This window comes from Canis lupus, chromosome 22 (genome assembly GCF_048164855.1).
Source record: "Canis lupus baileyi chromosome 22, mCanLup2.hap1, whole genome shotgun sequence".
In the NCBI taxonomy this organism is placed as follows: domain Eukaryota; kingdom Metazoa; phylum Chordata; class Mammalia; order Carnivora; family Canidae; genus Canis; species Canis lupus.
In genome coordinates, this window is record NC_132859.1 from 51,996,102 (window position 1) to 52,018,926 (window position 22,825).

The 22,825-nt window shown below is 41.1% G+C and overlaps 2 long non-coding RNA genes across 2 annotated transcripts in view; one reads left to right on the forward strand and one right to left on the reverse strand.

Annotated features, from left to right (window-relative positions):
* LOC140614520 (uncharacterized) overlaps positions 1-22,825 on the forward strand; it is a 40,750-nt gene that overhangs the window by 12,564 nt on the left and 5,361 nt on the right. The window contains exon 2 of the long non-coding RNA XR_012015368.1: positions 18,061-18,208. This is a non-coding gene — a long non-coding RNA (uncharacterized lncRNA). The remainder of the gene's footprint in view (positions 1-18,060; positions 18,209-22,825) is intronic.
* Positions 1,225-8,599, reverse strand: LOC140614519 (uncharacterized). The gene is made up of 2 exons (XR_012015367.1): positions 8,294-8,599; positions 1,225-1,705 (listed from the first exon to the last, which is right to left on the reverse strand). It is a non-coding gene; the product is annotated as an uncharacterized lncRNA (long non-coding RNA).

Here is a 22,825-nt window from a genome sequence, read left to right on the forward strand (position 1 = left end):
AGTATATAAGCATATATATACATATAACTATATGATATATGATATTTTATTTATATGGGTATATAACATATTTATAACTATAGATATATAAGTATGTTATACTTATTTCTTATACTCAATTTTACTTATTTCATTTTTCTATTAGCTCCTAAATTCTCTATTTCTCTCTTCTTTCTTAGGCAGCTTTCTTTGAGGTAATCAAATTGTTAGTATTTCATTTTGGTTGTCCTCTATAATTTTATTTTTTAGTTGTTCTAGGAATTTCAGTATGCATTTTCATTAGCCACAGTGTGCATATAATTAAAAATGTATCACTTCATATAAAATGTGCAAATATTACAACAGAATAATTCCATTTACCCCACATAATTTATATGTAGTATCATACTTTCTTGTAAGTATGTTATAGCCCTCAGCAACATGTTATTATATATTCTTTAAACATTCAAGTATCTTTTAAGAAAGTTGTAAGAAGAAAAACATATGATCTTTTATCTTAATCATTTATTTAATATTTCTGATGCTTCCATGCCTTTGTTTTTTTGTTTGTTTGTTTTTTTATTGGAGTTCAATTTGCCAACATATAGCATAAAACCCAGTGCTCATCCCATCAAGTGCCCACCTCAGTGCCCGTCACCCAGTCACCCCCACCCCCTGCCCACCTCCCTTTCCACCACCCCTTGTTTGTTTTCCAGATTTAGGAGTCTCTCATGTTCTGTTTCCCTCTCTGATATTTCCCACTCATTTTTTCTCCTTTCCCCTTTATTCCCTTTCACTATATTTTATATTCCCCAAATGAATGAGAACATATAATGTTTGTCCTTCTCCGATTGACTTACTTCACTCAGCTTAATACCCTCCAGTTCCAACCACGTCGAAGCAAATGGTGGGTATTTGTCGTTTCTAATGGCTGAGGAATATTCCATTGTATACATAGACCACATCTTCTTTATCCATTCATCTTTCGATGGACACTGAGGCTCCTTCCACAGTTTGGCTATTGTGGACATTGCTGCTAGAAACATCGGGGTGCAGGTGTCCTGGTGTTTCACTGCATCTGTATCTTTGGGGTAAATCCCCAGCAGTGCAATTCCATGCCTTTCTTTGGATTCATTTATTTATCTGGTATCATTTCCCTTCAGGTTGAAAAATATCATACCATTTACTACTCTGAAGGTCTGTTGGCTACAACTTTCTTGGACTTTACTTATCTGCATATTTCACTTTCATATTTAAGGATATTTTTGCCATATATAGATGATGGATTGACATGTACTTTTTTTCAGCACCTTAAAGCTGTCTTCCCATTGTCTTGATCCATTGCTTAAGAGAGGAAGTCATCATCATTTCTTCCATTGGTTTCCCATAGGAAATAGATCTTCTCCTTTGGGATACTTCTAAGATGTATCTAGGTCTGATGGTTTTCCTTGTATTCATTCTGATTGGGGTTTGCTGAAATTCCTTCATCTGCAAGTTGATCAAGTTTTTGTTCATTATTTCTTCAAATATTTTTCTACCTCTTCTCATTATCCTCTCTTTCTGGAATTCCAGTTGTTGAAGTGATATTATTCCACAGATCACTTATGCTCTGCTTATATATTTTCAAATATTTTTCTCTCTATTCTTCATATTGCATAATTTCTACTGATCTGTGATTTAGGTCACCAACTCTTTTCTTCTTCAGTCTATAATATGCTTATGTAACCTAAGGAATATAATATACATATTATAATTATCAGTTTTGGAATTTCCATTTTGTTCTTTTTTTACAATTTCTATTTCTGCTGACATTCTCTTCTGTTTAATCATGACTATTCAACTTTTCCTTAAGTCTTTGAATGCATTGATCATGCATTTTATTGCTTTTATTCCTAATTCTTATATCTGGGACAACTTTAAATGTGTCTATTGATTTTTTTAAAGTTATAGATCATAATTTCCTGCTTTTGCATATCTAGTAATTTTTAATTGTGAGCTAAGTATCATGAATTTTATAATATAAGAAGTCTGGATTATATATTCTTCAAAAGATAATAGGTTTTGTTGTGACAAGAAGTTAAATTTCTGACAGATCCTCTGGTCAAGCTTACTGTGAGGCTTTATTTTATTTTATTTTTTTAGACTTGATTTGTTTCAGTATTTTTATTTTTTTTTTTAGTTTTAGAGCATGGATCTTCATCTAAGACACAGTTCCCTTATATGTATGTCTTTCTAAGTTTTCACCTGAATGCCTTTTCACCAAAGGCAAAAATTTAGACTGGCTCTAACTGGCTCTGGGAGGTTACTTTTAATTTATTACTTTTCTGTATGTTTTAGCCATGTGAGTATATACTTTTTTTTTTAATTTTTATTTATTTATGATAGTCACACAGAGAGAGGGAGAGAGAGGCAGAAACATAGGCAGAGGGAGAAGCAGGCTCCATGCACCGGGAGCCCGACGTGGGATTTGATCCCGCGTCTCCAGGATCGCGCCCTGGGCCAAAGGCAGGTGCCAAACCGCTGCGCCACCCAGGGATCCCATATACTTTTATAATAAAAATAACCCAACAAGAAAATGTCATAGTTAATTCTATTTAAGAATTGAACTAGGGATCCCTGGGTGGCGCAGCGGTTTGGCGCCTGCCTTTGGCCCAGGGCGCGATCCTGGAGACGCGGGATCAAATCCCACGTCGGGCTCCCGGTGCATGGAGCCTGCTCCTCCCTCTGCCTGTGTCTCTGCCCCTCTCTCTCTCTCCGTGACTATCATAAATAAATAAAATCTTTAAAAAAAAAAAAAAAAGAATTGAACTATTTAATGTGTCATTTTATTTTACTTAATATGCTACATGCGTGTGTGAACTCTGGATGGCTTTCCAGAGAAAATAGCTTTCTTTAAAATACCAAGAAATATTTGTTTTTAGTTTATTTAACAAAATGCCAAGCAGCTCAGTGCCTGACAAACCGTAGGAAATCAATTAATATTTTGAAATGAAATGTCAATATGCTTGCTTTAAAGTCTTTAATAAGGTGGCACACATCGCGATATTTGCTTTACATTTTGTTTATGAAAATGGGAAATAAGTATTTAAAATAAGATAGACATCTTGATACTTTTTTTTTAACAAATATTTACCCTATATAACAATGTACTTGAAGCTATTCCTCTGCATGATGATTTTCTGGGGCCTAGAAAGCCCTCCATCTGGAAATCTGGTAAGATTGGATAGCACTAGAGAATAAGAGCAGAAACTTGTTTCCAGGCCTGGTTCTCCTGCAGCAGACAGACAGACTGCTCTATGACTTGGCAGCCAAATGTGGATAAGATTAAATATATGATAGCAAATATAGTAAAATTTTTGAAGTTTCAAAATTGATTAAATATAATTTATTAATTTATGTCTCAGAATTATTCCTTTAACAAGAACACTTTAGATAAGACAATATGGGGATTTAAGCAACCAAACCTTCTCAGTGGACTACTACATGATTTATATTCAGAGGGACCTCTGTCTTGGTTTGCCTGAGACAGTCCAAATTCACGTTTCCTGTTGCTAAAACCATCTCCTTCATTTACATTGCTGTCCTAGTTGGGGCTATTGTGAGATCTCCATACTTACTGCTAAGTGCACCCCTAACTACAGTGGTAAGCCCCAGTACAAAGGACAAGAATACTTTTGGTTCAAGAGTATACAATTTCTCTCATACTTTTTATGCATAAAAATCTTTCATTTTTCTTAATACAGAATTTAGACAATCTCAAAAGACCTGGTTATTTTGCATGCTTATTAATTGAATTCTAGTACATAAAAAGGAACAACACCTCCAAACTTAGCATACATAAGATCAAATTCACCATAATGAGAATGACCTTGAGAATTAAGATGACTTGTTTTGCTGTTCTTTAATGTCCACCAAACTATTAATCAGTGAACAAAGATAGCAAAGTATTCTCTAAAGAAGGAATGAAGGGCAAGAGTAAATGGAAGCTTTCTGTACAAAATATAGGACAAAGAAGCACTATAAGCAAAAAGTAGCCTTGGGCAAATAGTGATATGTATGGTATATTTGTTTATGTCTACTGTCATGTCTGGGAACAGTAACAACAAAAGGTGGAGCAACACAGCAGAAAATAGCACTTGCAAATGTCACCAATGTGGCAAAAGGAGTGATATCTAATGCTCTGTAGTACTCTCTACCTCATGTTAAAGGGAGTCTTGATGGCTGGAAATATCGTGGACTGAAAATGAATAACTCTTCCAGAAATTCCTTCAGAAAATAATGGCATAGAATTCATTCTATATAATACAGCCATACCACAAATAAAGAAATTACATTAATTCTCTCTCCACTATCTGATTTCTAGTTGGCACAAAAACAAGGACAACTGTTCATTATAAATATTTTCACCGTAGGGTTAAAAACTATCAGGTCAGAAAAATTTCTAAGGAAATCTCTTCATCTGTGCCAAGAAACCAATTAAAACTAAAAGAAGATGGACAAAGTGGGAAAAAAATTATTTTGAAATCCAAGTCTTCAATGTATTCATAATGCAGGTTTGAGGAAATCACATAACAGTTCTGAGCCTCATTTTTCTACCTGTTTAAAAGGAATGATATTTTAAAAACCCAATACTTTGCCTGGGACAGAGGGGATGCTTAATAAAAGTCCACTGAAATAAATATTGGTTAGGACATAGTGAGGGCTGTGCAGACTCCACATGTTTCTTCTTTTTGGACACAGAGGGAGGCTGTGCTTCCCTGATCCCTCAGTTGGCTTGGATGATGGTGCTGACATCAAGCTAAGGGAATATGGACAGAAGCAATGTGAGACCTTTCAGAACCAGCCCATAAAAATGTATCTAGTGTAATCCTCTAGCTCTTACCTTCTGTGGTGTCCTCAGAGGCCACGTGTTCCAGATCATGTAGATGCAAGATGGAGGTAGACTACCCAACCTTCGTTAGACTCTGACAATGGCTAAACCATTGAAATATTGAGGTTCAAAGCCTTGCATATCTTGCCTAATAGAGCTATCTATCAAGTTGTTCTGAGAATTAAAAGAAACAATGCTATTTGGAAACTACCCAACATCATTAAAAGACTAAGTGGTTAGATCAGTATATTTATATTAATATATATTCACTTGGAGGCCATTCTCTCTTCTTTGGAAAAGCTAACCTACTGCAACATATGAGAGATGGCCCATAGGAACTTTTCATTGAGAACGCAATGAATCCAGAACTTGATTTACATTTCATGCAAGAGCTGTCCCTGTGGGAGAGCTTGCAAATTCTAACCTCACCTGATTTAAGGTCAATCTTGATAAAGGTGCTCTTCTCTGGATCCCTACTGTAAACACCTATATTTGGCATGGACTACCTGCTTTGAAATCTAGGGATCCTGAATGACTTATTAATGTTGGTCATTTACATTATTTCAAAATTTGGACACAAAATGACTTCATTAATATTTACCATATTAATCCAGGGCTGTGTAATTAAAATTTATGTAACATATTATAAAGTATTATATGTATTATAACAACATGAAAATGAGGGGGTGGGAGAAAACAATTTAAATAGAGAAGAAGACATAATCTTAATACATCTACACAGTTAGAGTCTAAATACTGGGCAGTGTCATTGCAGGATCCATGCCCCAGGTGTGGCTGGTTCTGTCTTGGATTGGGAGCTTTGGGCCCTCCAGCTAGGGATGGATTTCATAGAGAGCATTCACAGTTAATTGCTCAGGGATTAACCTGCTCACCCAGCATTGGAGGTAGACGGACGACCCCTGGGCAAGGTGGTGATTTAAAATTTTAATGTGAATAAAACTTCGATGAAGAAGTGAAGAGCTATACACCAGCCCTCAGGTCTGCTGGAAGTGCTCTGTTCCTCCACACACCACCAGCTCAGGTTCAAAGGAGAATGGTCTTGTAAAGAGGTGTCTCTTAGAGTCTGCAGCTCCATATATGTCTTTGTTCTGAAAAATGGACTTGGTTGATTTGATATGATTCTGACTTGGTGCCAGAAATCCTACCTTTTCCGAATCTGATAATGTATTTATGAGAGTGTATTCAGATATGCACTGGAGGTGCTAAGTGTATACGCATCTTTCTCCCTCTTCCTCTTTCCTGTAACCCCTCCTCCACCCTTTCATCATCTCACATAGGGGGACAAACTTGCCCATAGGCAGGGTGTGTACTGAAAATGACAGTAGAAACTAATTCTAACAGGGGAATTGTCTCTCCTGAAGGGAGTACCAATGGCAATCACATCCTGCACCTGATTTCTTTTTTTTTTTTTTAATTTTTTTAAAATTTTTATTTATTTGTGATAGTCACAGAGAGAGAGAGAGAATGAGGCAGAGACACAGGCAGAGAGAGAAGCAGGCTCCATGCACCGGGAGCCCGACATGGGATTCGATCCCGGGTCTCCAGGATCGTGCCCTGGGCCAAAGGCAGGCGCCAAACCGCTGCGCCACCCAGGGATCCCTTGCACCTGATTTCTAATCCTAATTATTCCACTGTGCCTGAGATCTCCTAAGCACTACAGAGCAGGGACTTGTGTATTCTATTTCACTAATGTGACTCCAGCCCCTAAAACAATAACAAGAGCACAGCATAGTAGGTATACTTGCAATGGATGCATTTGTCACTCTGTTGAGGAGGGCTAAAATTCTTAATTTTTATTTTTCATTTTGTAACAAGACGAAATAAAAGGAAGGAGGGAAAGGGGGAAGGAAAGAAGGAAAGAACTATCTGAAAAGAGGGAAATATATTTTCAATATATGTCATACTTTCATTCATTTTTACTGGTATTTAGAGCTCCATTTACTTTAAAACTTCATGTCAGAGATGCAGTTTTTAGTAATTTAATTCACATTTTGAAGCAGAAAAACGAAGGCCCAGATGGCAGGCAGTGCCTCACAGAGCATGTTACCAGAGTTCAAACTCCTGACCCCTGCCTGGGGCTGAAGGAGGGTCACCACCCTCAAACATAAGCTCAGAGGAGCAGGTGGCTCTGGCAAATCTCTAGAGTTGAGAGGAGTCCCCACTGCCCACTAACCTCACACACATCACAAGGCACAGCAAACAATGATGAGAATTTGACAGAGATCACTCTGTGGGATTTCAGGCTTTGATTTTGGATTGAAAACACAGCTTCTTTCCTAAGCAAAACGATTTACTAGCCAGGCTCCCTCTCTGGTTGGGCGCCGGCAGAGATTGAAGCAGAAGTACTTGGCTCCCATCCATTTCAGAGGACAAGCTGGCTGTCTTGCTGGCTAGTCATCTTTGGACAGAAGATGGGAATGGGCTGTCTACCTGACATCATTGATTCTAAAAAGCTCTCCTGAGTCCCCAGAGAGGGTTTTAGTCAATAGGAAACTAGATCTCTCCAGTTTGGGAAGCCAGTTGCCAACAAGGTCAATAGAGACCCTGGGGGTGCCTTAACATCCCTGCTCCAGATCCCTCTCTTCTCCCCAGCTGACCATTCCCACCGCTATTTCCTGCTAGATTCTGTCCTAATTCAGTTCAATGATTGGGCATGGAACCAACATGCAGCTTTGAATTTGTGGTCCAGCCCCTGTCCTAGGTCTATGTTCTATTCTACCTGCCATTATGACCTAGTTGCTGTCCAGCATAGGATCACCGATGTGGGCATTCCCTTTGTGATGCTTGTAAAGTCCAGAATATGTAGCCATTGTCTTTGACTCCCTTTACCCAGTGTGGCCAGGGGCTGGTATGGAAGTGAGGTCTCTATTGAGGGGAGGTTGGTAGTCTTGGATGCCCCCTGCGACATCCCCATTACTCATGCTCAGGTGCTATTTGCTAGCTGCTGGGAGTTATTCCAAGAAAGAAGAGTCAGAGTGTGAGATTCCAGAGAAGGCACAGGAATCTGCCTGCAGTCATGGTCACTCTCTGTTAACTCAGTCCCTGCCAGCCTTGTGGAGGAAAGGCCGGTGCAGCTGGGTGAAGCTCAGTGGCAGGGCCTTCCTCTGGGCTGCCCTTGGAGAGATTTCTTGCCTCTCACTCAAGTTAATGAGTTTTACTGGGCCAGTGAAGTGCCCAGGATGGGAACCAGACAACCTGCCACCTCATGACCTGGAAAGCCCAGGGATTCTGAGGTAGCTGTCCCATTGCCAGCAGTACTATCCAGCTGCTGTTAAATAGAAATCAAGGGAACCATGCCCTTCCTCATATCCCCCAGACTCCAGTGTCTGAACTAGGACTGGCTGGGTCCTCATCTGAGAATCCATGAGCAAAACTATAAAAGTCACATGGGTCCTGGTACATGTGAAGTCCCTGCTATCTTACCTTGATTGTAGTTGCTTGTGGCTCCTTGTACCTGGTTGTTCATTGGCCAAGTATCTGATCAGGCTCTGAACAAACTGACCCTGTCACTTGGTGACTTGTTCTGTCACCACAGGGGCCACCAGGCCTTCTGCTGTTCTCTGAGTACTTCCATTCTTCTTCCTGCCTCAGGGCCTCTGCACATATCATCATCTGCCTCTGCCACCACCCACCTCCCTGTGTGGACTTCTATTGACTGTGTCTGGATCCAGCTTTATAAGAAAATTTCTTTACTCCTGCCCCTGCTTCCCCTAAGCCAGGTCAGGATGTTCTATCTATGTTCTATTTTTGGCATGACTTCTGGCACTGCACTTGTCACAGAGTTTATGTGTTAGCATCCTGGTTAGTGTCTACTTCCCTTATTAGATTGCAAATTTCATGAAGGCTAGGTCTTACTTGTCCTCATCTTTCATCCCAGTAACTAACAGAGATGTGGCTCATAAAGGAGGTTTAATAAACATGTATTAAATGAAAAAAAAAAAAAAGACATGTACCATTCTGATTCTAAGGACTAACTATAAAGTGAGTGCCATAGACCCAAAAACTTTCTTTTATGGCAAAGTCCTTACCATGAGGTGACTACCACACCACTCCATGGAGTTGTCATGGGTGCAGCCTAACTTTAAAGCCAGATGTAGGTTTTGTGCATGGATTACAACCTTAAACTTTCAAAAGAACACTCAGATTAAGGACTCAGCACATCCTGCCAGGACTCCCTCCAGTGAGAGGAAACAGTGGGGGAGTCCCCAGGGGCACTGGGTTCCTGGCCTTGAGAATAGTTCAGAGTCAGTTCCTGTTGCTACAGTCACTCAGACCAAGTGTGGACTCCATTTAGCAGCTGGAATTACTTTTGGATATTTGAGGATAATCTGTAATGAGTGACTTTGGGAGAATTGAGTCAAAGCTTATGGACTTGGCCTTGGCAAAAAGAAAGAATATTTTGTCTGGATTTTATTTTATTTTTTAAAAATGTATTTATTAAGTAATCTCTGCCCCCAGTGTGGGGCTCAAACTCACAACCCTGATATCAAGAGTCACATGCTCCATCAACTGAGCCAGCCAGGCACCCCCACTTAGTGTGGCTGCCTAGTTTAGGAGCCCAAAGAAATGTAAGTAGTGTTTTCACTAAAATTTGCTTAAATGGAAATCTCAGAAATCTATTTCTCTGACAGATACAGATTTTTTTTCACTTGAAAAACCTAAAGCATGGGGGTTCAGAGATTTGAAAGAAAGGGTTTTATATAGTTCAGCTCTCCTCCAGTTGAATATTATGGTAGTCATGTGATTCACAGCAAAATGAAGGCTCGGAAGATTTAGGAGTTTGCAACAGTAACACAGTCAGAGGAGGAGTAAGTAGGAGTCCATGGCCCTGCCCCTCTGTACACTGTTATCTGTTGGACCATTTTCAGCCAAAATCCCATGCTGCACACTGGAAAAGAGGAGATAAGGTATGTTTAAAATCTGAGATTCAAGATCCCTGTCTCTGTAACAGGCACCTTTTCAGTCCTATGTTAAATATCAAAACTTTCCACTGTAGCAGTAGTGCGTCAGTTTAAGATGTACAAAGCATCACCAGGTGGGCTTGACAGAAATGCGGTTTCCTAGGTCCAGCCCCAGGAACTGGCTGTGGGAGAGTCCACATGCAGATGGGATACTTATGACAAATAGAAACTGCAAGCACACTGTTCCATTGTCATCTCTGGGCACATAAATCACAAAGTACTGCTCCAGAAAACACTCCACACACTATTCCTAGGTCTGAAGACAAATGTGCTTGGGCTCCAATGCCCAAGACAGAAAATAAAAGACTGAAGCTGTTAGAACTCTGGCTTCTGATAATTTTCAGAGTATACCATGACGGCAACATTTTACGGATGGAAAATCCCCACAGCTGGCACATAGCCTTTGAAGTCTGCATCTGCAATTTTGTGTACTGAATCATGGCCTTCTTGTAAATCTGACCCTCAGGGAGTGGTTGAAGTCTCTACTTTTCTCTCCGAGCCCTGCAAACTGAGTTATTTTGGTGAGGGCTCAACTGTTCTATTTATTTACTATGCAGCAGTATTAGTTTTGTATTTGTGTTAGTATATGAAGGGGTTGTGAACAATAGATACTTTAAAGGATGTATTTAAAATCAAAAGGAATTTTGATGTGTAATCAACTTCCTCCCAAGGACCCAACAGTGACAACTGGGAGGGGCTGTGTCCTGTGGTGAGCTGAATAAACATCCCAGCTCTGACACTAGCTGTTTACAGGAACTGGGGAAAATTACTCCGTCTGCAATAATGTGTACCTCGTGTATATGCATGCATTTCACTGTAATGGTGAAATGAGGCATTACAGTAAACGGTTTAAAATTATCTGAGGTCAGTTCTGTAGAAGTAGAGCCTGATCACATGATTTACTGAGGGAGGGCTCTCAGGAGAAACATGTGAGGGGAATGAGGGAAGCAGGGGAGGTTTGGGGAAGAAGCTGGGTAAAGATGTGGTTTAGGAGGAGTCTGACCTCAGCCTGGTTGGTTGCACAGGGTTCTCTGAACTGAGAATTGTTCCAAGCTTGTTATGCACCCAGAAGCAAGTCTGGACTAACAAGTCTGAACTGCTAACCCCTGCATCACTTAGTCAGGGGCTGTGGGACCCTCCTGGGTAGGGTTTGGGGCAACATCCCCATACTGCAGGTGTGGGGGTTTGCATGAGCCAAGGGCGGTTCCACAGAGCAACTCCCATTCCTGATAGCAGTTGGCCTTGGATGCCTAAACCCAGTAAAGGCTCACCAACAGCATCTGCTGACAGTCAGTGGTACAAGGTAAATGTTCAATGACTGCTAGGTCAAGAGTGAGAACAATAGCAACACAACAGTTATTCACCATAGGCTGCTGAGTTAATCTCACATCCTTAGTTAACTATATTAGCAAGAAGAAGTACAGATTTTTCCAAAAGCATCTCTGTGTGACTTACCTGCTGATGAATATGAATAGCTTGGTTAAATATTTACAGGTAAATAAAAATTGCTCTACTTTGCATTTGTATCATGTTTTAAGGTTTATTAAATACTTTCTTACTTCATTTATTATTAAAGCACACTATACCATATATTTTTTCTGAGAAATGGGAACCCGAAGAAGGCTGGGACAATGAAACTCAGATTTGAAAGATGAATGGGTCAAATGGACTGCTCCTTCCTCTCTGCTTCTTCCTTGGAAAGAACCTCCACATCCCTCAAGACCTGACTCTCATCTTTTCACTTATCAAGGCTTCCTCACTGTTCAACTAGATTCAGCCATCCTCTTCCTAAGCTTTTGTGGAGCTTTGCACAGGGCTCTATTTGACTGCTGATGCTCTGCCTTGCCTGGATTTTTGAATAAGCTGTTGATATATTTTCCAAGGGCCTTTCCTGGCCCTACTTTCCAGCTGAGAACACAGGCATCATCAGAGACAAAGTGGAAGAATTCGCAGCCCCCCTCTAGGTCAAAGCTCTCCTACCAGTCCTGACTGGAATCTTTGCTATGAGATTCCCAGTGCCCAGGACCCAGAGTGCTCCTGAAACTTACATTGACCTTGGTGGAGGTCTGCACTAAATCCTGAGGGGTTTGGATCATTCTAAGGGCTGGATGCAACTCCAACTGGTTTTTCATTCTGAGCTAACCTCCAAATTCAACTAGGCTTTTTTTTTTTTTTTAATACTCTTATCACTCTGCAAGTTTGTACAGTCTCCCTAGGGCCTTCCTTCTAGAGTTTCCAATTATATCCTCAGTCATAATAAGGTCTCATCAATCTTGGCTTCTGGGGCCCCAGAACCATGCTATTGCCAATACAGTCTCCAGATCAACAGCATGGGCAACATCTGGGAATTTGCCAGGAAAGCAGACTCAGCTCCCCGCCAGACCTGCATATGAATGTGCATTTGGACCAGAACCGACACATTGAAAAGACCTGTTGGTGATGCGCACCAAGTTTCAGAGCTCTTCCTTTTTATTTATTAACTTTTATTTACTAATTAACTTATGTGGGCACATAACACTTCCCTCAGATAGCATCTATATATGCAGATGGAGAAGAGGATATGTAGACTGCATGAAAGCAGATGCCCCGCATGCCCTCCTGCTTCCCATGAGACCCCTGGAGAATTTCCGTAGGCTGCTTTGGGTTCCAGGAGTACTGGGTTTATTTCCCTAGAGTTCCCAGAGCACATGAAAACTGTCATCCAGTTAATGTCAGTGGCAGCACCAACAGGCTGAACGCAGAGGAAGAGGTCCTAGGTAGGGATCCTCTTCTTTGGAATTGGATGTTAGCACTACAAAAGAACAGTGGTGGACTTGGCTTCATCCTCCTGCCATCAGCTTGCCCAGGATGTGGCTGGACTTCAGCTAAAAGACATAGCGGAGTAAGCCTGGCCCTATGCCTTGATTCCTATGTATGCGGGAGCTCCGTGCTCTAAAGCTGATGAGAACTGGTCCCGAGCCTGCATGTGCTCAGTGACTAATGTCATGACACTCCAGACATGCCTGGTATTCTGCCACCAATGTCACAAGTCACCTTTCATTTAATCCTCATAACCGCTCGATGAGGTAATTCCCATTGTCCTCTCCATTTACCGATGCAGCTTGGAGAGTGTATGTCACTTGCCCTGGTTTGTACAGCTGGTATATCCTGGGGTCAGCCTTCAAACTTAGGGCCAACTCTGGGGTCCAGATTCTCAGCCATCTCCTGCATGGGTTGTTTCAGATCTAGATACAACCAATGATCTATATTTTTACATAAAACATTTAGGGGATAGTGGAAGTCCTCTATTGTACTATAATAGACATGGGTTGGAGAAATTCCAAGTGTTTGCACTGGCTGGAAACAGAGAATGAAGGAGCCTCTATCATGATGTTGTGGAGCAAGGCCAAGTGGTCAAAAAAGATGGGGTGCCCTCTGAGCTGGGATGTAGACAGATCTTGACACCAATAACCACAGGGGTGGGCTTGCTATCCAACCTCAGTTTGGCTGGGCAGAACCCTCCCAAACACTCAAGGAATTTGTGAATTAGGGTGAAAAGCAGACAATTGGAGAACTGCTCATCACAGGCAGCAAGGGGAGTGCTTAGCCTCATGCTCTGGAGTTACTCGGGAGCCTCCATTCCAGCCACAGATAGGTCCACACTCTCCCTGCCCCCAGCATGTCGTAAGTAGCTCATCCTTAAGTTGTGGCAAGAAGTAGAGGTAGAAGGTAATTTCATGGACATCTTGTCCGGTCTTTGTGTTTTAAAGATGAAGTGAGAGAAAGCACAGAAGTTAAGGTATGCCTGGGAGTCCATGCTGACCAGTAGCAGAGCTGGCTTTGAACTCAGATCTCCTGACTCCTAACCCCATGTGCCTCCTAGAGAACAAGGTAGACCCTGAAAGAAGGAGGTGAAAGTGACAATTCCAGGGCTCAGCCCTAGTCTTTGTGGCTCTATGGGTAAGAGGTGCCCCAGGAAGTAACAGGAGATAATTACATATCACCCAAAACTATGAGCACAGTGTCCAAATGGGAAATGGAGCATAGGAGGGACAGGCCCCCAAATGACCCTTATGTTTCTTTTGGACAGTGGTTCTCAGTTTTGATTCCACATTAAAATCATATGAGGGTCCCCAGGCCCATGAAGCCAGAATTTTGGGGGTTGAGATCCAGGCACAGGGAGTTTTTAAAGCTCTCCAGGTGATCGCTATGGGTCTCCAGGCTTGAAATCACCAAGCCTTGGAGAATTTCCAATTTCCAATGGAATTTCCTTTCCATTCCATCTTTGTGTAGTGATGCCAATGTGGTATTAGAAGTACATCTGCTTTGGTGCCACTGCTGACTCTGAGTGGCCTTCTTATTCCATTCTTGGTAGGACAATGACAGGGCATGAGGTTGCCCTCCCAACTACATTGGCAGTTAGGCCTTGGGAAAGAAAATCAGAAGATGACAAGGTAACATTGTCAGCAAGTGTGAGACTGAAGGTTAGCATGCAAGAGGTGCATATACAGGCCAAGGTAGATCCAGGTCAGCACATTCAGGCCAGGGTCCTGAGACCTTGCATACCAGGCCAGTGCAAGAGCCTGTAGTCTGGATATACCAAAGGCAATTCTCTCACAGGGGCAGTGGACACTGAACTATGCTCAGTGCAGCTCAGGTCTTTCCTGCCTGCCTGGCCTCCTCCTATTCCGACAGAGAGGCTCATTTGGGGGCAGTTCTGACTTTGGGGCAGTTCTGACCTTAGAGCAGTTCTGGTGCCAAGCTCACACCAGAACCACTTTTGCTTCCTCCACAGGTATCCTGGTAGCTGAGGACTTGGCTGGGACCTTGGCATCTCTCAGCTTCTCTAACACTAAATACAGGTTTAGATTTGCCTATCACTTCCAACTTGAAAGTCACTTTTAAGCCAATCATGTCTGAAAAAGTAGATTTCAACAGAAAAAGCTTGGGCTCCTTGTGCACGCATTTATTCCCCTAAATAGATAGTTAATGTTTCAATTTTTAAAATGAGAAAAACAGCCAAGGAGAGCTGCCAAAATTCATGAGTAATCTGGTTCTAAGACTAGTAGGAAAATCCCATACTGCACAGCAAAGACACTCAAATTAATTATTTTGGCATTAAACATTATTTTTAAGTTCCAGAGAGTCCAGCTGAAGGCAGAATTCTTTTTTGTCACCTGTCATATATAAATGTGAGGAAGGTTCCTATTTCTTGGCGGAGACTTGAAAGTTCCTATTTTTTTCTGGGTGTGATGTTTAATGTTGGTAACTGAAATGCAGGGTAGATTTGGGTGCTGTCTGGGGGTCCAGATGCTTTCTGAACATATATATATATATAATGAGTAAAGGCTTGGGAAACACTGTGCCAGCTTTCTTTATTTGTTCCTGAGTATAATTTGGTTCATTCAGTGGGACGTGTGAATGTGGATGCTTTTTCTTCACCATATGGCTTTAGCAGCTTAAATGGCATTTTCTACTCCAAGCTGGTATGTGAATCAGGTGTGAATGTGTATGTGGATGTTAGCATCAGCTGTGTTCAGGTGAGAAGCTCTGGTAGATGTGTTGATGCCTGACCTGCATCCCTTTGACTTGTGTCCAAATTCACCCATGGCAGCGATGGTCAATTGCACGTGTATTGATAGCGCCCCACCTCACACACCTGCATGGGTTTGCGTTCCTGCCTGAGGCCTTCTGCAGCATTATGGCAGCTTGCCCAGACACTTGCAGAAAATCCTGGAAGTGCCAAAGATTTAATACCCCCCAGGGGCAACCCTTAACCTTTGAGGGGCAAGAGTCATTGGATAAATATTCCAGGTTCCCTGTCTCCCAGTAAGAAAATTCTGAGGCTTTCATGGAGAGTCTCCAGCAGGATGAAGCCTCATCATCCCCTACATAAATCATTAACTCCTTTGTTGGCTTTCAAACTTCCTTCTCCCTCATTTTTCTCTCTTATCAAGCCTTCTGGCATCACCTCCCAAGTAAACTATCTGCAACTAAACTGTTCTCCCAAGGTCTGCTTTTGGGGGGAACCTGAAGCTTTCAAGAGAAAGCTTGATCTGGAGCCGAGAAGAAGAATGAGAAGCCTTGTTCACCTATTGTGTTAGGGCCAATTGCAAAGCTCAAGGCTCAAATCTCCAGTGCAATGTATAAACTGATTGATTTATTATTGAAAATGAGGAAAGCTGATTATATTCTACTTATCTCTACCAAGAGGCAAGAGGAAAGAAGTCAGAGCTGTTCTTTCTTGGGGGTTAAAGGATAAATAGGGGAGTCTCTATAAATGACAGTCAAGCTGGGCCAACTGGCAAATGTGAGAAATCATGTGGTTTAGAAAAAGCTAGCTTAATATCCTTCTTCTAATGTGTTTTCTCTCTCACATGATATCTTATCTCACATGAAAAATGCCGGAGGATGCCCATTTGTTACTAAAAAGTAGAATTTTGTGAGTTTAACATGATGGTAGTTATCAGAGATTCATTCCCAAACCTGTCAATGTGTGATTGCTGGCTCCAAGGTATTGGATGTATTTAATCATCAGTTCTCTGAGCATCTTCTACCCACCAGGAACTTGCTATATCATCTCTTGAAGCTTTTGGGTATGGAATGTGGGAGTTGAGAGGTGGTAAGTAAACTCACCATCATATGGCCTTTTTGATGATATTCCTTTTATCATGAAATGGACCAAGAGAAGTAAGGACTATGTCCTTTAGGCCAAAGGAAACAACAGGAATCAAGTTCAGGTAAGGAACAAATAGTTAAATTGGCAAATAAAAAGGGAAAGCAGAAACTGAGATTTAAGAAAAGTTGTGATCCTTAAAGTCATAATAATTTATAAGGTTCAACTAGTTGACTGTTATGTCTGGATTTGCCAAAAAAAAAAAAAAAGCGCCCATGTGCATGTGTGTATAAGGGTGGCACTGGTTTACAGTTGAGCATGGGGAGGTAGTGAGGGAGCTGCCTTCTAGCAAAATAAAAAAGTTGTGAACTGCAACAAAAATCATGCCCCCTAGATTTTTTTAGAATGATTCTTTTATCTTTTTAAAGATAAATGTGATTTAATTGATATAATTTCACAAGTATTTTACTAATACATATTTAATGCATTACTAGTAATGATATACCAATGTCTTAACTGATTAAAAATTATCAAAGCACATGTTCTCTTTAAGCTTTTCTTTTGATATGAAATATAGATGCAGAATACACACCATTCATAAATGTATAGCTTAAATAATCTCAGAAAGAGCACATAACTGTGTAACCAGTACCCAAGTCAAGAAACAGAACATCAGCCCTTTATGTGCCTTCTCCCCATCACTTCTTGCTTCCCAAAAGTGGGTCACTATACTGATATTGGCAGCATAAATTAGTTTTTATTTAAATGAAATCATATGGCATGTGTTCTGCAATCTTACCCTGTGTACTTACTTTTATTTAACTTCCTTTGCTCAACATTTAGTATTTATTGGTTTAGAAATATGTTTACTGCCCCTATTAAGGCCCACTGATTCTTGCCAAGTGTTGTCTGATTTCTTCCTTCCATAACCTAGAATCATAAAGGTGAAGGGAAGATAGATCTGGGGTCTTTTCCTTTGGGTCAGTAGCAATATCATAGGGATCACTGGTGAGGGTCTTGGTTTCCTGTTTGTAAAGGCAGAAGGGAGCAAAGCTTTGTGCAGGTTTAGAGAAGGGTTTCTTTGCTGACTTCTTTTTGGTTGTTCTAATGACAGAACCCCCAGGTTGTCAGGGAGCATTTATCCAGTTTTTCCTCTAAACTCTGCTGTGTGGGACCCTGGAGACATGTGATCATCAAGACACATAACTATAGCACTGTTGGGGACCTTTTTGTCAAAATCCTTAACTGCAATGCTAATAGTAATAAAATAAATAATTAATATAGCCACCATATATTGAGCACATGTGAGATGCTGTGTTAGCACTTTCCACAGCTTTCCTTATTCAGCCCTTACAAGAGTTTTGTGAGCAAACAGTCCTTTATCCCATACTGTATTCATTAGAATAAATAGACCTCTTTAACAAGCAGCACCACTTTCAGGGGCATAGTACAAGGATTCACTGGGTACACACATCACAACTGAGTGCAATCAGCAGGAAGGCCTGTGATGTTGCTGTCTCATAACCTTGTTGTCTTTCCTGCATGCTGTTGTGGTAGATTGTAGAAATGAACATAATTCTTCATAACTTGTCTCACCAGCAGGTGGAAACTATTTTCCCACCCCTTGAACCTAGGTTTACCTTGGGACTTGATTTGGCCAGCACCTGGTGTAGAAGGTGTGTTGCTGGGATTCTGAGTTGTGCCTTAGGAGTTCCTGCTATCACTCTTCAAACTCTTCCACTTCAATGTGAATAGACACAGGCTCACCTGCCGGATAATCAGGTAAGTGGCCCAGTCATCTGTTACCTCCAGCTGATAGCAAAACAACCACCAGTCAGGTAAGAGAGACCATTCTAGGCTGTTGGGACCTGGGCTGAGCTGCCAGCTGGCTCCTAAAGCATGGGCAAGCCTATCCAAGATCTGAGGCTGGCCCATATCAGCAGAACTACCCAGGGGACCTAGAGATACATGAGCAAAAATGAAGGGCTGTTGATTTTTTATTCAGTAAAAGCTAACTGTTACAGTTGTTATGGGTGGGGAAGAGTTAATGTAGAGATCTTGAAAGGGAGTTTATGGCCAGGACTGGAAGCAGCATATATAATCCCAGCATATAGAAGTCCCACGTTCCCAACAGAACTACATGGGGGCAGGGTGGGAAATACAGCTTTATCATGAGTGTCCAAGATAAAGGGAACTGGTTTGTGAATTATAGCTTCCTCACAGCTACATCCATTTTACAGATGAGTACAGTGAGGATTAGATAAGTCAAATAACTTGTGTAGGACCACACAGCAAGAAAGTGTCAGACATAGGATTTGAGCCATTTCTGTGACCTTGAAACCTAAGCCCTTTGTGTGGTACATATGCCTCCCATCCTAGCCTTCTCCCCTTCTCTCAGCTCCCCATCACTGGGTACAAAAAGATGCAAATCCCTGTGTTACTAACTTCTAGTGAATGAGGTTAGGAGATGTTATACAGACATTTAATAAAGCCTCAGGACTCAACTGACCGTTTCTCTACGATGTAATCAGATGAATTAATGATGATCATATTTATGTTATCCATTGCACCTCATAAAGGTTTTTTACCGGCATTGTCTTCATTGATAATAACAGTAGTCTTGTAAGGTTTTTATTGTTTCCTCACCAAGCTAATGAGAAAACCAAAGCTCAGAAAAACCCCAGCTAGTAAGGTGGGGAAGTGACTTTCAAACTCATGCTTTTCAGGTATAAGTTCTACACCTCTTTCTATTAAACACAATTGAAAGGTAAACACTTGATCAAATGACAAAAGAGAAGTGGGAAACTGTCCCAGGTGATTTATGTAGAAGACACCAAACGGATTATATATCTGTCTTCAAGGATCTCTATGAGCAGGGAGACTATATTCTATAGTGAAATCATTAAAAAAAATTTTATTGGAGTACAATTTGCCAACATATAGCATAACACCCAGTGCTCATCCCATCAAGAGCCCCCCACAGTGGCTGTCACCCAGTCAATCCAACCGCTCCCCCACCTCCCTTCCCACTACCCCTTGTTCATTTCCCAGTTAGGAGTCTCTCATGTTCTGTCACCCTCACTGATATTTCCCACTCATTTACTCTCCTTTCACCTTTATTGCATTTGATATTTTTTATGTTCCCCAAATGAATGAGACCATACTATGTTTGTCCTTCTCCAATTGAGTTACTTCACTCAGCATAATACCCTCCAGGTCCATCCATGTTGAAGCAAATGGTGGGTATTTGTCATTTCTAATGGCTGAGGAATATTCCATTGTATACATAAACCATATCTTCTTTATCCATTCATCTTTCGATGGACACCAAGGCTCCTTCCACAGTTTGGCTATTGTGGCCATTGCTGCTAGAAACATCCGGGTGCAGGTGTCCCGGCATTTCACTACATCTGTATCTTTGGGGTAAATCCCCAACAGTGCAATTGCTGGGTCGTAGGGAAGATCTATTTTTAACTGTTTGAGGAACCTCCACACAGTTTTCCAGAGTGGCTGCACCAGTTCACATTCCCACCAACAGTGCAAGAGGGTTCCCCTTTCTCCACATCCTCTCCAACATTTGTGGTTTCCTGCTTTGTTGATTTCCCCCATTCTCACTGGTGTGAGGTGGTATCTCATTGTGGTTTTGATTTGTATTTCCCAGATGGCCAGTGAAGCAGAGCATTTTTCATGTGTTTGTTGGCCATGTCTATGTCTTCCTCTGTGAGATTTCTCTTCATGTCTTTTGCCCATTTCATGATAGGATTGTTTGTTTCTTTGCTGTTGAGTTTAATAAGTTCTTCATAGATCTTGGATACTAGTCCATTATCTGATAGGTCATTTGCAAATATCTTCTCCCATTCTACAGGTTGTCTTTTAGTTTTGTTGACTATTTTTTTTTTTTTTTTTGCTGTGCAGAAGCTTTTTATTTTGATTAAGTCCCAATATTTCATTTTGGCTTTTGTTCCCCATCCTTCATAGGTGAATCTTGCAAGAAGTTACTGTGGCCAAGTTCAAAAAGAGTGTTGCCTATGTTCTCCTCTAGGATTTTGATTCATTCTTGTCTCCCATTTAGAGCTTTCATCCATTCAGAGTTTATCTTTGTGTCCTGTGTAAGAGAATGGTCTAGTTTCATTCTTCTGTGTGTGACTGTCCAATTTTCCCAGCACCATTTGTTGAAGAGACTGTGCTTTTTCCAGTGGAGAGTCTTGCATGCTTTGTCAAATATTAGTTGACCATAGAGTTGAGGGCCCATTTCTGGGTTCTCTATTCTGTTCCATTGATCTATGTGTCTGTTTTTGTGCCAGTACCACACTGTCTTGATGACCACAGCTTTGTAGTACAACCTGAAATCTGGCATTGTGATGCCCCCAGCTATGGTTTTCTTTTTTAAAATTCCCCTGGCTATTCGGGGTCTTTTCTGATTCCACACAAACCTTAAGATGATTTGTTTCAACTCTCTGAAGAAAGTCCATGGTATTTTGTTAGGGATTGCATTGAATTTGTAAATTGCCCTGGGTAACATTGACATTTCCACAATATTAATTCTTCCAATCCATGAGAATGGACTATTTTTCCATCTTCCTCAATTTCTTTCAGAAGTGTTCTACAGTTTTTAGGGTATAGATCCTTTACCTCTTTGACTCCATTTATTTCTTGGTATCCTATGCTTTTGGGTGCAATTGTAAATGAAATTGATTCCTTAATTTCACTTCCTTCAGTTTCATTGTTAGTGTACAGAAATGCCACTAATCTGGGCATTGATTTTGTATCCTTCTACACTGACAAATTGTGTATGAGGTCTAGCAATCTTGGGGTTGAGTCTTTTGAGTTTTCTATGTACAGTACCATGTCATCTGCGAAGAGGGAGAGTTTGACTTCTTCTTGGTCAATTTGAATGCCTTTAATTTCTTTTTGTTGTCTGATTGCTGAGGCAGGACTTCCAGTACTATGTTGAATAGCAGTGGTGAGAGTGGACATCCCTGTCTTGTTCCTGATCTTAGAGGAAAGGCTCCCAGTGCTTCCCCATTGAGAATGATATTTGCTGTGGGCTTCTTATAGATGGCTTTTAAGATGCTGAAGAGTGTTTCCTCTATCACTACACTCTGAAGAGTTTTGATCAGGAATGGATGCTGTATTTTGTCAAATGCTTTCTCTGCACCTCATGAGAGGATCATATGGTTCTTGTTTTTTCTCTTGTGGCTATGATCTATCACATTGATTGCTTTATGAGTGTTGAACCAGCCTTGCATCCCGGGGATAAATCCCACTTTGTCCTGGTGTTAATTTTCTTAATGTATTGTTGGATCCTATCGGCTAGTATCTTGTTGAGAAGCTTTGCGTCCATGTTCATCAGGGATATTGGTCTGTAATTCTCCTTTTTGGTGGGGTCTTTGTTTGGTTTTGGAATTAAGGTGAGGCTGGCCTCATAGAACGAGTTTGGAAGTACTCCATCTCTTTCTATCTTTCCAAACAGCTCTAGTAGGATAGGTATGGTTTCTTCTTTCAACGTTTGATAGAATTCCCCTGGGAAGCCATCTGGCCCTGGACTTTTGTGTCTTGAGGTTTTTGATGACTGCTTCAATTTCCTCCCTGGTTATTGGCCTGTTCAGGTTTTCTATTTCTTCTTGTTCCAGTTTTGGTAGTTTGTGCTTTTTCAGAAATGTGTCCATTTCTTCTCGATTACCTAATTTGTTGGTGTGTAGCTGCTCATAATACGTTTTTAAAATCATTTGTATTTCCTTGGTATTGGTGATCTCTCCTTTTTCATTCATGATTTTATTAATTAGAGTCTTTTCTCTTCTGTTTTTAATAAGGCTGGGTAGTGGTTTATCTATCTTATTAATTCTTTCAAAAAACCAACTCTCGGTTTTGTTGATCTGTTCTACAGTTCTTCTGGTCTCTGTTTCATTGAGTTCTGCTCAAATCTTTGTTAACTCTCTTCTTCTGCTGGGTGTAGTTTTTTTTTTTTATTTATGATAGTCACAGAGAGAGAGAGAGAGAGAGAAAGAGAGAGGCAGAGACACAGGCAGAGGGAAAAGCAGGCTCCATGCACCGGGAGCCTGATGTGGGACTCGATCCCGGGTCTCCAGGATCGCGCCCTGGGCCAAAGGCAGGCGCCAAACCGCTGCACCACCCAGGGATCCCTGTAGGTTTTATTTGCTGTTCTTTCTCCAGTTCCATCAGGTGCAAGGTTAGCTTGCGTATTTGAATTTTTTCCAGTTTTTGAGGGGATGCTTGTATTGCGATGTATTTCCCTCTTAGGACTACTTTTGCTGTATCCCAGCGATTTTGAATGGTTGTATCTTCATTCTCATTAGTTTCCATGAATCGTTTTAATTCTTCTCTAGTTTTCTGGTTGACCCTTTCATCTTTTAGCAGGATGGTCTTTAACCTCCACGT